Here is a 14,520-nt window from a genome sequence, read left to right as displayed (position 1 = left end):
ATTAATTAATTAATAAAATAATTAAATAATTAATTAATATTTAATGTTGGAAAGACTACTTTATAGAACGACAAATTCGTATATGAAACATAATATCCGTAGTTGTGTAGTTTTAAATTACTTTTTCACTCTAAAACTCAATACAGTTAGAAATTTGATTTAAAAAAATATTTTGATGAAATTGCAAAAATTTGCAAGTTGAGCAGGGGGTCTACCGAAAACCAGAAAACATGGCAAGGGGTCTACAAGACAAAAAGTTTGGGAACCACTGATCTAGACTAAGAACAATACATTTGTGCGATTAGAACTATTTTGACCAATTGTTTTTGTTTGACGCTATTTCAGGATTTGAGCTTTCTCACTACGTTATGGTCCTAGCACTTGGTCTGGACCAGTTGGGAAAAAAAGATGTGGGGAAAAAAAAAGGCTTTCTAGGTAGATTTTACGTTTTTAAAAGCAATTTCCCCCCTCCTCCCCCACCCCCAATGGCGAACGACCTGAATTCGAACTCTCACGCCACATCGGGCCGACGTTCTAGCCACTCTGCTAGTAAGGTACCTATGACTAAAGAAGATTGTATAGTCATATATTGTTTGTTTCAATTTAGAGTGGCGACTTTCAAGGGGACTTTAGCTTATACCACTTCAGTCAAGTTCAATTTTTTTTTTTGCTCGAAATATCAGACAAAATAATTTATTATCAATAGTTAATTAACTATTTAAAAAAAAAATTGATTCTTTTGTTGTCATGTAAAAAAAAATATTTTGCAAATTTTCAGCTTAATCCGAGTTTGGGTGTCGGAGAAATAGCTTGTACAAATTTTTTACCAGACAAACGGAGTGAGTCGATATTAGCTTTGTAAAAAAAAAAAAAAGGCTGTCTTCTCTCTATTTTGTCTCTTTCTTTCACCATGTCTCGTTTCTTTGTCTTCTCTCTATTTTGTCTCTTTCTTTCACCATGTCTCGTTTCTTAGTCTGTCTTCTCTCTATTTTGTCTCTTTCTTTCACCATTTCTCGTTTCTTAGTCTGTCTTCTCTCTATTTTGTCTCTTTCTTTCACCATGTCTCGTTTCTTAGTCTGTCTTCTCTCTATTTTGTCTCTTTCTTTCACCATGTCTCGTTTCTTAGTCTGTCTTCTCTCTATTTTGTCTCTTTCTTTCACCATGTCTCGTTTCTTAGTCTGTCTTCTCTCTATTTTGTCTCTTTCTTTCACCATGTCTCGTTTCTTAGTCTGTCTTCTCTCTATTTTGTCTCTTTCTTTCACCATATCTCGTTTCGTCTCCTCCTCATTATCCTCACTTCATTCTTTTGTCGCCCTAGATACTTCTCCCCGTTCCCTAGATACTTCTCCCCGTTCCCTAGACACTTCTCCCCGTTCCCTAGACACTTCTCCCCGTTCCCTAGATACTTCTCCCCGTTCCCTAGATACTTCTCCCCGTTCCCTAGACACTTCTCCCCGTTCCCTAGATACTTCTCCCCGTTCCCTAGACACTTCTCCCCGTTCCCTAGATACTTCTCCCCGTTCCCTAGATACTTCTCCCCGTTCCCTAGATACTTCTCCCCGTTCCCTAGACACTTCTCCCCGTTCCCTAGACACTTCTCCCCGTTCCCTAGATACTTCTCTCCGTTCCCTAGATACTTCTCCCCGTTCCCTAGACACTTCTCCCCGTTCCCTAGACACTTCTCCCCGTTCCCTAGACACTTCTCACCGTTCCCTAGATACTTCTCCCCGTTCCCTAGACACTTCTCCCCGTTCCCTAGATACTTCTCCCCGTTTCCTAGATACTTCTCCCCGTTCCCTAGATACTTCTCCCCGTTCCCTCATACTTTCATTCTTCTGAGCGACTTCTTTTCTCATTCTCTCTATCTCTCCATTGTCAACTTTCTAGCGCTCCTATTCTAATACACAAACGAGCAGTGTTTTAAATAAGACGTGTTGTCACTTAAACCGGCAAACATGCACATCAAGAGCATATCCCACTCTTGGACAGTATCGTCCAGCCTTTTCCTCTCATGCTCCCACTCTGGTATTGTTTGTTGTGGTGCTGCCCTGATGCAGTCACTTTGTGGTGCTCTGTTATGTCAGTACTGGAGCGGTGGTCCCGGCTGAAGACGTAAATGTTCAACTGTCAATGACTGACAACTCTGTATCCAATGTGCTCATAACAATGTACTAGGGAGAGGGTCGAGGGTTTAATTGTGTCTGAGTAAATAGATATGAATAAAGGCTCAGAATGACTGCGTGGCCATCCCGATGGTGCCAGTTCGAACACTGCCTGCTACAATCCCTTTCTCCCCTGCAGGAGGTTTGGACTAGGCTGTAATTAATTTTTATTTCTATGTTAACATTCGAAACTTGTTAACAAATAGAGCATATATATATATGAGTGATTTTGGCGATTGACTTTGATTAAGTCTATTGATATTTTCATACATGTGTGTTTACATTTATTTATGTGTAGATCTACACGTTAAAATGTTTGTGTGCCTGCTAATCTGGGCAGCAGAGTGTTCTACGATGCGTCACTGTCCAGAGAAATAGACAACGGTCTCGGAAAGGCCAATAGCGATTTTGGTCGCCTCATACTGAGAGTATGGCGGAATAGGTCTCTTCACATAGCCACAAAAATCTATGTTTATAAAGCAGTGGTTCTCACCACACGTTTGTACGACTTTAAGACCTGGATTCTGTATCGAAAGCATTTAGGGCTCCTCGAACTCCTCCATCAAAGATGCCTTCGCGCAATAATGGGCATCCGCTTGCAAGTCTACATTACAAATAACTGTGTTCATCTGGCGGCCGTTGCTGTCAGTATAGAAGCACTAATTACCATTCTTCTCCGTTGGCGAGCTTAAAGGATTTCGACGTAACAGAGGTGCCCCGCCCCCCGTAAGCGCTATAAAGATCAACTCAGGCGCCATTTTGCCCTCACAGGCATAGAGGAAAGTAGCTGGCAGCAGATATCCTATGAAAGAGACAGTTGGAGAGCTTTCACAAAGGCTGGGGAACACACATTTGAGACTCAAAGAAAGCCATTATTGAAGACAGGCGCAGAAGACAGAAAGAAAGCTTAAATAGACCGCCAGCGGACAATGGCTTTGTCATGCGGAAGAATATCCAGGTCGCAACTGGGTCTGTGTAGTCATGTGAAACACTCTGCACTCATCCTTAATATTCTTTTTAATCTGTTGAGCATGTTTGTCTTAGTGTGTGTATATGAGTTTGTCTTAGTGTGTGTATATGGCCTATGTGGGTACATGCGATCAGATTGCACATTTTCGCTTAATTTTTACTATTTTCTTTTATTTAGTAAAATGTTTAAATCCAATAAAGATACATGAAAAATATTACTGATAATATTATATAATTATAAAAAAATGATATTCTTTAACACTGCTAGAAATATACATTGAAGAAGAAAATCCAGGTTTCTGTATCACATCTTTCTTATATTATAAAGTAGAATGTTAGGTGTATGTATGTTACTTATAGACATCAAAACCGCTTGACCAATCTTGATAAAACTAGGCAGGAATGTTCCTTGGGTACCAACTTAGACCGTATTGTATGTATTGTAGCCCTAAAACAAACTTAAGGCAATAAAATGAAATAAAGTTGTCCGACTCTATTAAAGCTATAGTATTTTATGAATCTAGGCCATGGTTAACAATGTTGACATGAGAAAGGATCGAAAGGATTTAGACCTAGATCTAATTTTAAGAAATACACTTTGCGCAGATAGTTTTTTACTTTGACACATGAAAATACAAAAGAAGATCCATTGATTTCATTATATACTAAAATTAACCTTCAATTTTGTGTTTCAAAAGCATTTTTCACATAAATTAGTTCCTGATATCTGTGACTACAGATTTCCTGACGAACATTCTTTCATTAGACATTACCAAATGGTTACACATTAACAGTGATTAACACATCTCTCTACTGAGTCTATTCCTAGGCCTAGGTCTAAAACTCTTATTGAACTCTAAGATGATAAAACTTCTTTTCGCAAAGATAGTTTTATGCTTTAACACATAAACATACTAATTATTGTCCATTCATATTTTAATCAAATTAATATTCAAATTCGTTTTTCTAAAGCATTTTTAATACATTCGTTCGCTAAAGCTGCGTAGCCTGTTGAGATAGGCCTATCTTCATTCATGAAAAAAAGGTCACGCATGCGCAACACAGAATGAACTCTATAAAAGCCAATTTTTAACTCTAGATTAGTGTAGAATTAGATCTATGTCTTCCTCAAGATCTACTTTATACTTAAACACATGAACATACAAAATTAAGTCAATTCATCTCAAATTTTAATCAAATATATGTAGGCCTACAAGCAAATGTTTTAATTTGAAAAAATGGATTTAAGCCAATTAGCTATTTTGATTTGATAGCTTCATTCACACTATTTTTACATTGACACATTCGCTTTACTTATTACATTATCATTTCGTTTAATTGTTTACAAAACACTCTCAGTGACTATATCGACAGTAATGCGCATAAAAAGACCCGCGGGTCGCGGGTAACACATGTCTAGTTTAAATATAAAAAAAAGAAATACTTCCACTTTTAGTGCGATTCATACGAATCGAATTTTCTTTGATTGGAGATTTCCACTATAAACTAAACAATGTTAAAGAAGTTTAACTGAACTTCACTGTTGACCACACAAGTAAATATCATCGACTTCTGTATGAACTAGATCTAGACTGGACATGGGAATATTGTCAGTACAAAAAATGTGAAATTGTTTTTTAAAGTTGAAACAAGGCGTTGTCTTGTAAAGTAGTTATAAAAATAAACGTTTTTTTTTTAACCCTAACCTATGTGCTGAAATACATACATATAATATACATATACATATAATTTAATTTTTAGATCTAGATCTAGTAATTGAACATCAAAAATAAGAGTAATTTTTATATACATAATCTAGAAAGATCTAGGTACTCAATGTATTTAATTGTACATAATATGATTAAAATCAACACACACGAATTATTTCGATCTTTTTTTGAAACATTATCTCAATGGAAACTAACAGGAAATGGCGTTGTTTATATATTATTATTATTTATATATTAGCGTGAATGTATAGTTCTGTGATTAATAGTCTATTCTAAAGAGAATCCAATAATTGATTTTGCATTATTTCTAAACTTTTGAAAACTAAAGATCATTGCTTGTCTACGACAGAAAAGATTGCTTGGAGCTACTTCCCTTAGAATTTGAAAAAGAGTTACGTACATAAAATTCTCTCTATATATAGGTCTGTGAATCGATCAATCGCGTATAAGAATTTGTTTCCGGTTTCCAGTCTAGATATAAGTCTATGGTAAATATTTATATACAAACGGAAGAGTTTAGATTCTGCAGTGCTAGAAAAATGCGCCAAAATTTTTCATAGAATTTTTTTTTAAAACATAACTTATCAACAATTTTTTATGTCAAGCGTATCAACACTTTTTTTTATGTCAAGCGTATCAACACTTTTTTATGTCAAGCGTATCAACACTTTTTTATGTCAAGCGTATCAACACTTTTTTATGTCAAGCGTATCAACACTTTTTTATGTCAAGCGTATCAACACTTTTTTATGTCAAGCGAGACACCAAAAAGAAAACAATGTTGTTGTTGTTGTTTTTACCGCTATATATTAAAATCTCTCTATTTTTTTAATTATATATTTTCATTTTGATTAGGACTTTTTTTTTACACTTCCGCTGACGCAAGTCACATGATCGCGACAGCAGACGATTGGAATACACAAAGTCAGTAAAAGTCAGGAAAAGTTAATTGTTAAATGCATCCGTAATCAGTATCGCCTTAGCAAAAGGTCTAAGTCCTAAGTTGGCGTTGAAAAAAAACAAAAACAAAACTGGAAGGTTTTTTCCTCTTCCTCTTCTTCTTCCTCTTGCGCACCAGGATGTGTACATCAACATTACACGTGTGCACCAGGATGTGTACATCAACATTACACGTGTGCACCAGGATGTGTACATCAACATTACACGTGTGCACCAGGATGTGTACATCAACATTACACGTGTGCACCAGGATGTATACATCAACATTGCACGTGTGCACCAGGATGTGTACATCAACATTACACGTGTGCACCAGGATGTGTACATCAACATTACACGTGTGCACCAGGATGTGTACATCAACATTACACGTGTGCACCAGGATGTGTACATCAACATTACACGTGTGCACCAGGATGTGTACATCAACATTACACGTGTGCACCAGGATGTGTACATCAACATTACACGTGCTGTTCTTTGTATGTGTGTTATGGAGTGTGTGTGTGTGTGTGTGTTTACAAGGTGATGATGAAGAAAGCTTTTAGTTTTTAGGTCTTGGGCAATGAAATCACGGCAGAGTCTGTCATAATTTGTTAAGAACGCGAGTCGACCCAAAGATTTGAAAGAGTAAAAGAAGTGTATTGTAGTGAGTTAGATTTTGTTTGAAATATCATTACTAGGTTGATATCCAAAGTTGAATTGGTCAATGTTGTTCATAAAAGCTATGTTAAGTTTTGTTTTAATTAAAAAGTTTGTTTTTTCAAAATATCTCACATTCTACAATTAAAAATATAATACGCCTACATCGGTTCGAACTCGGAATCCTCGTGGAGACTGCCTGGAGTGCAAATCACACGACCAGGCAGAAAATTATTTAAGCAATCTGCGCGGTTTTGACCTTAGTGCGTTTTGGCTCTCGAGGGACGATACTGAGAGAGGGGGTGGGAAGGATAAAAGTCGAGAGGAGTCTGGTGCTGTACATTCAAGCATGCCCTAACGTCACACACGCGCACATCCATTTGGTTCTATTTCCAGCGTCAAAGGGCCGAGGAGCCGTAGTTATGACGTCATTGGAAACAAGTGGGGGCGAGAAGTGGCGGTAACCTCTACGCCCAAGTGTAAACATTGCCTTTTTTTTCCTGTTAACTAGTAGAGTTACTTCCCTTATGTTGGTGGACTTTACAGTAGTCATACTTTGAACAAGATTGGACGTGTTCTTTTTTTTTTTTGATCCTCCTTTTAACGGGAGGGTTGCAGAGGCGTGAGATGGGGGGGGGCATAAAGGAAAGGGAGCGGTACAACGGCCCTAATGAAGTAAGGCGTCCATCACATTTAGTCAGAGTCATTTGAACTGACTCCGCCTACATCTGTCGCCACGGCATGGCTAGGACACCTGATCTCAATGTAAGGTGGTAATTCAAACTGACATGTACAACGTAGTTAATAAGTAACACTCCCATTTCCCACCCACCCCCCTTTTTTTTTTTACACAAAGAAATAGTTTGTAGAATTGGATGTAGTAAATAAATACCACAAGGGTATATAATCGCACGGTTTTGAGTTGACATTCTGACGGTGTCTCCGCTGTGGGGAAAACTGACAATATCCAATGTTCCATATGACTGTCCTAGAATTGCCGAATTCCGACTTCATAGGTCAGGGAAACCTCTTGCTCTGAACATTCCTGGAAATAGTTTTTGAACTAGTCACGTTAGGTTCTGTTTTCACGGAGTATAAGTTCTTGTAGACACGTCAACGTGACGTAATGGATAGAAGTAGACATATGATCACGTGACATCCTTTCAAGTACTTTTTTACAACTAATAATCACGTAATATAAAGATATTAGCACTCATAACTTTTGATAATCGCGGGACAAAATTTCAGAGGACAAGAAAACAGTGCTGGCTGAAGAAAAGGGCCAGAGAAAACAAAATCAAGGCAACCGACGAATAACCTGCTCAGTGTTCGGCCCAACATTCCGGTCTCACCAGCCACACGAAGAGGCACTAAATCGCAGTGCAAACACCCCAGCTTCCCTGTATGACAAAAGTGGTGATAATTTGATCTTAGAATAAAAATATATTAGTTTAAATTAAAGAACATAAATATTGTTTTATTTTTCTTTACATTCTTTTCGAAATTCATTGACCTTAAATGTTCAAGACGACTCTAGATCTCTTATATGTGTATAAGTGCAAAGGCTGCCTACTGTCAACAAAAAAATATCTATAGTTTTCAATTGATTAGAGATAGATCATTAGGAAGCCTTCGTTTTACGCAGAGATCTCTTGTTTTCTTGGAAACCGGAGTGAATCATTTCTGGCTTGTACACGATTAAAACCCGCTTGAAACTATTCTAGGAAGCTTTCATGGAGAGCTCTGATGTTTTGTTATTTTTTTACTTTTTTCCTTCCTCGTTGAGCTCGATAACATCTATATGCGAAATGATTCAACAAACCAAACCACAATCTTTCTTGGAGAGCTCTATTTGTAGGTACTAGATACGGGATGTGTGACTGAGTGACATAAACTATTTGGCTACCTGAGGCTGAGTGGGGAACAAGTTTGAATCCCATGTAGACTGGATATTTTATTGGAGATATGCCTCGAGTTGTTTGCTTAGCATGGAAACCCCCCCCCCACACACACACACACACAGGACCGGCCTTAGGCCTCTGCAACCTATGTGGCCGTAGTGGGCCCCGCACTTTCATAGGCCTCACGCTAATTCTAGGTGTAAATGATTCAATTAAAACATTATAAATTATATATAATAACAGGGTTTACTCGGCCTCCTGATTTTCCAGGGCCTCTTGGAAATCTCATGAAATTCCAAAATACGCGAAAAAGTCATAAAAATCTCATGAAATTATTACAAATCTCCTGAAAACTCATAACAAATCTCCTTAAAATAGAAAAAAAAATTAACATTATGCTTATCCCTACCCAGATTGGGCCCCGCGCAATCCATTTCGCATAAAGCCCCGCAATTGTTTGGGTCTGCCCTGCCCCCCCCTCCCCCCCCCCCCCAATGTCCACAAATAAGATTGGACCAGAGAGCACTGCTTTCCTTGTGAGCAATAATACTAGATCTAATAATATTGCAGACCTGCCACATCACCAGAAAATTTCTCCGTGGACGTTGAGGCTACAATGGATTTTTTTTCTCTCTCACGAAACTCCACCCTGGCAGTGCCAGAGAATGAATATAAGTTCGTTTTCAACATAATAATAATAATGAAAATAACAATAACTGAAAGATAAGGTGATGGTCCTGAATATCTATTATAAATATAATTAATCTTCGACACGGCTTTTGTGTTCATGTTTTGTGTGTGTCTGTGTGTATGAGATAGTATTGGCTGTAACGGGTAAGGGTGACATGGCATACCTATTGTGTGACTGACTTCGCGAATGAATCAGTCGTAAGGGCCAAGCAGAAGTAGCGTGGCGTGAGAACTATTTGAAATGTTCGTCTCCTCTGTGACTAAGAGCTAAAAGGAGGTCCTAACTTCCCTCCCCCCCCCCCACTCCAAATTTGACACATGCTACACACTGCCGCATATGCAAATGTACACCCCTGTGTGCACAAGCACACACTCAACCACCTCATAAACACACACACTCGAAATCAGAAGTAAAAAAAAATCCAGCTGCCTTACCATTGTGTGTGTGTGTGTGATTTGGGTAGGTGTTCCTACTTCTTCTACTGCAATGAGTCTCACGTTGTTAACTTTCTACCCATTTAACGTTAGTACACAACAGCATCGTAAGTCAGAATATCAAAGTCTCAAAGTTGGTACATTTTTTTTTTTCTCTAAAAGAGCTGTAACTTTACAGTTAAGTTAACCGGTAGGTAATAGTTCAAATGTTCTGCAGTAAATATTAAAGAGTAACAGGGCAGTTCTGCAGTAAATATTGAAGAGTAACAGGGCAGTTCTGCAGTAAATACTTAAGAGTTATAGGGCAGTTCTACAGTAAATATTAAACAGCAACTCGCCAAATACAGTAGCTTAGGGAAGCTTAACTGGATGTCTGCAGTACATGCTTAAAGCAGGAGTTTGGTAAGTCACACTAGCTTTGTCATAGGATGACATAACGGTCGATTACAATGATTGTCTAATAATAATCATGCCAACAAATCGGTAGTTGTCACTATGTAGACTTTTATGGATGCGTTACTATCGAATTGGGTTATGGAGATTTCAAATGTCTGCTGAAGGATCCTTACATATGTACAGAAATAAGATAATTAAGCTCTCAAAGTAGTAAGCATTTAATTTGATTTAACTTCAATACTAGATTCACAAAAGTAGTCTTAACACGTAGCGTTGAAGCTTATTGACTTATCTGCCTTATTGTTTTCCCTGTATTTGTCTCTCTAAAATTAGTTTCTCCATAAGGCAGGAAAGAACTAAAATCTTCTATTAAAAAGACACCTGCGACAATACAATTACAAAAACGTTGAACCTTATTTTTACGTGATAGTAGGCTAGTTATGTAAAATCCTGCAAAGGTTTCAGCTTTCTTCTTGATGATTAAAACGGTTATTTGGTTTGCGCATGGCGATTTCTCTCTTTAGACTCAATACACTAAGTAAGAATGGGAGTAAGCACAGAGAAGAAATAACTTGTGCCACTTCATGCTGACATACTGCCAACTTAACAATGTGATAGAGTCTGACATCTCTTCATTAATTATTGAGTGTCCTTGACCTGCTTACAAATTATCTATTCATGATTAAAATGCGAGGTCGTAGAGTGTGCTGTAGGAAGAGTTTCTATTCATTCACGAGTATGTACGTTTGATTTTACCTTTTTTTTTTCTCTGTTTATTTATTATTCTTTTTTTTTTTTCATAATGTCTTCAAAATGCTCAAACTTTAAACTAAAAACTGAAAAATAAAATCATAAAACCAGAGACCTCTCTAGGCGTAAAACTTTAATCTAAAAACAACAACAACAAAACAACAACAAACCTTAAATTCAAAACGTAAAACTTAATATTCAAAAACAAAACTTAATGTTCTAAAGTAAAACTTAAAATTAAAAAATTAAAACTTCTTATTCAAAAAGTAAAACTCCAAAAACTGAACATAAGACTTTAAAACTTTTAGCTTAAAATTTGAATCGATGGCTTGGATCTTACTGCGAGCTATCAATAAAACCGGTTTAAATTAGCCTCCCCCCCCCCCAATAGAAATGTATATATTTGTGTCTAGCTCATTGTCTTGTCCATGTACGAGTGAAGCCATTATGTATACAAACAGAGAACTCCTTCACTAGTAGAACCAGGTCCGGACTATTGGGAGGGCAGGCGAGCGTACAGCCCCAGGGACCCCCTCAAGAAAGGGGCATCCACAAAAGAGAAAAATATATCCGAATTTCTAAGACTAAGACTAAGACTAAGACTGCTTTATTGATCCTTACGGAAATTTGTTGTGATTACAAGGACTCGTTTCTCATATAAAGACAACACAACAGAAAAATACACATAAATACAACAGACAACATAAACAGTTCATTCAGCGACTACACACAGGTATCTTGGTGCATTTCATGTTCCCTGATCAATGAGTGGCGGTGATAGAGTCTGACCGAGTGAGGTACGAACGAGTTTTTGTACCGCTCCGTTCTTGTTTTGATTGACAGCAGTCGCCCACTTCGCGACGACCTGGCGTAGTTCTGATGGAGCGGGTGGCCGTTGTCTTCCAAGATTTTTTCGATTTTTCTTAGGCACGTTTGTTCAAAAAGTTCCTTTAAATGTGGTAATGTTGTGATTGTAATTTTTGATGCTTTTTTAATGATGTTTTCTAGACGTTGCAACAGTTTAGATGAGGCGTTGCCTTGCCAACAACTTATTCCGTATGTTAGCAGATTTTGTACAGTCGCGCCGTAAAATGTCTCAAGGATCTTCTTATTTAATTTAAAACTGTTGAGTTTGTATAGAAAAAAGAGTCGCTGGGCTGTTTTCTTTGTCAGAGTTCCAAGGTGGTCTTCCCATGAAAGCTTGTTGTTGATGATAATGCCTAGATATTTATATGCCTTTACTTGTTCTATAGATGTAGTGTTTATTTGCAGTTCACGTATAGTTTGTTTTTTCTTTCTAAAATCTATTATAAGTTCTTTAGTTTTTGTTACATTCAGTTCTAGAAAGTTGTCGGTGCACCAGTTTGTAAACTCTTCTATCGAGCTTCGATGCTGAGTTTCGTCTCCTGAAATAAGACCGACTATGGCAGTATCATCAGCGAATTTAATGAGTTTAACTGAGTCATAGATGCTTCTTATGTCATTAGTGTAAAGAGTGTATAGCACAGGAGAAAGTACACAACCTTGTGGAGCACCCGTACATAGTACTCGAGTTGACGATTTGGTGTTGTTGACTTTAACATACTGGGGCCGTTGGGTTAAAAAGTTTAGAACCCATGCTTGCAAGTAAGGGCTTACATTTAAGTTACTCAGTTTGTTTATCATTAGATGTGGCTGTATGGTATTGAAAGCCGAGGAGAAATCTACGAAGAGGACTCGTGCATATGTTTTGGGTATATCGAGATGCTTATAAAGCGGGTCCAAAAGCAATAGAATGGCATCCTCAGTTCCTCTAGCTGCTTTGTATGCAAATTGGTGAGGGTCTAGGCTGTTATTGACTTTTGCTATAAGTTGTTTAAGGATATATTTTTCAAAACATTTCATAACAATAGGTGTTAGTGCTACTGGGCGGAAATCATTTAAGCAATCTATTTTTGGTTTCTTAGGCACTGGTATGATTTCTGAAGTTTTCCAGATGTTTGGAATTACGCACGTTTGCAATGACTGGTTAAAGATATGACAGAAGATAGAAGAAATTTGCTCCGCACATAGCTTGATCAGCTTGCCACTAATTTTGTCTGGTCCACAAGCTTTTGTTACGTCTACTCTTTTAAATAACAATGTCACTTCATCCTCCGTTACAAAATTGACGTAGGGCTCTTGTTTTCCTTTGGACAGAGTGTTGAAAAGTTCTTTGTGTAGATCAACAAAATCTTCTTTGTCAAAACGAGAATAAAAATAATTTAGTTCGTTGGCGAATTTCTCATCATCAGCCACTAAAATTTGTTTTCGTTTTGAGGCGCAGCCTGTTATTTTCTTTAATCCCTCCCAGCATTGTTTTGAGTTGTTCTTTGCAAAGAAATTTGACGGGTCAGAAACTTTTTTTTTTTCAGAATTTTTTTTGCGCATTTTTACGGCTGGCAAAAATGTCGTGATTAAGAACTATAAGCTTGTTGTCATAGACTTATATATACTACTCTAGACTGGACATAAACATTTTTTAGCACTACAAAAAATGTCGTGAAAATGTTTTAGAAAGTTGGATCATGGCGTTGTTTTGTAAAGTAGTTAAAAGAAGTACAGTTGTTATTTTCAACCCTAACCTATGTAACATATAATTTAATTTTTAGATCTAGATCTAGTAATTGAACATCAAAAATAAGAGTACTCTCGTCTCATAATTATTATTTTGCAATTTGTAGATACATAATCTAGAAATATCTAGGTAATCAATCTATTTAAATGTACATAAGATGATTTAAATCAACATGAATTATTTCGATCTAGGATTTTTGAAACATTATCTCAATGGAAACAAACAGGAAATGGCTTTGTTTCATATATTTGCGTGAATATCCGAGAAATGATTAAGCAATATTTCTAAACTTTGAAAACTAAAGATCGTTACTTTTCTAAGACAGAAAAGATAGCTTGGGGAGACTCCCCTTAGAGCCTGAAAAAAGAGTTTACATACATAAAAATTTATATATGTATAGGTCTGTGAATAGATCAATCGCGGATAAGAATTTATTTCCGGTTTCCAATCTAGATATAATATATAAGTGTATGCTTGTAGTACACTCGGAATACGTAATTACAGCTTCGGATTTACGACCGTGCTTCTACCAAGGGCCTTACTCTCCAATAACTCAAAAATATATATATATTTTTTTTTTAAAAACCAAAATATGCATTTTAATTTTTTTTGTAAAAGGAAAGTGAGATTAAATTTATATTATCCTATTTCTTTATTCAAAAATAAAGCATGCCTTTAGCTATAAGTATTTCCATTCAATCATTTAAGCTTTTGAAAAAGTGTAGGTGCCACCTGGGCTCCACAAAAATCCGGCCATGCACATGATTGTAGAAAAACAAAACAAAAAGACTTGTACATATAAATATCCTCAATTCATAACATATAAATTGCCTCAATTCATAACATATAAATAGCCTCAATTCATAGCACATAAATATATAAATAGCCTCAATTCATAACATAAATATATAAATAGCCTCAATTCATAGCATATAAACAGCCTCAATTCATAACATATAAACAGCCTCAATTCATAACATATAAACAGCCTCAATTCATAACATATAAATATATAAATAGCCTCAATTCATAACATATAAATATATAAATAGCCTCTATGCATACACTCTATAAACGGTCTTCATCGCTTATTGTGAACACACAATGATATAATGTCCTCTAATAGTTCATTTTTTTATCATCATGGTTTATGATTTTGGATTAAATCTATGACATGCAGTTCTCGGACCAAGTATTTATTGTGTTATGTAAATAGCGTGTTGCTGAACCGAAGACCTTTAAATGTACTAGGGGGGACCATAGTTTTTTTAACCGTTGCTGCTAGACCA

At 36.7% G+C, this 14,520-nt stretch overlaps 1 protein-coding gene across 2 annotated transcripts in view; it reads left to right on the top strand.

The window, feature by feature from the left end:
* The window catches only part of LOC106071023 (polyunsaturated fatty acid 5-lipoxygenase-like), a 71,728-nt gene that overhangs the window by 20,880 nt on the left and 36,328 nt on the right, over nucleotides 1-14,520 (top strand). The gene's annotated exons all lie outside the window — the stretch shown is intronic.

The sequence above is a fragment of the Biomphalaria glabrata genome, chromosome 8 (assembly GCF_947242115.1).
Source record: "Biomphalaria glabrata chromosome 8, xgBioGlab47.1, whole genome shotgun sequence".
Taxonomy (NCBI): Eukaryota; Metazoa; Mollusca; class Gastropoda; family Planorbidae; genus Biomphalaria; species Biomphalaria glabrata.
This window is presented reverse-complemented; position numbering and strand designations above follow the sequence as displayed.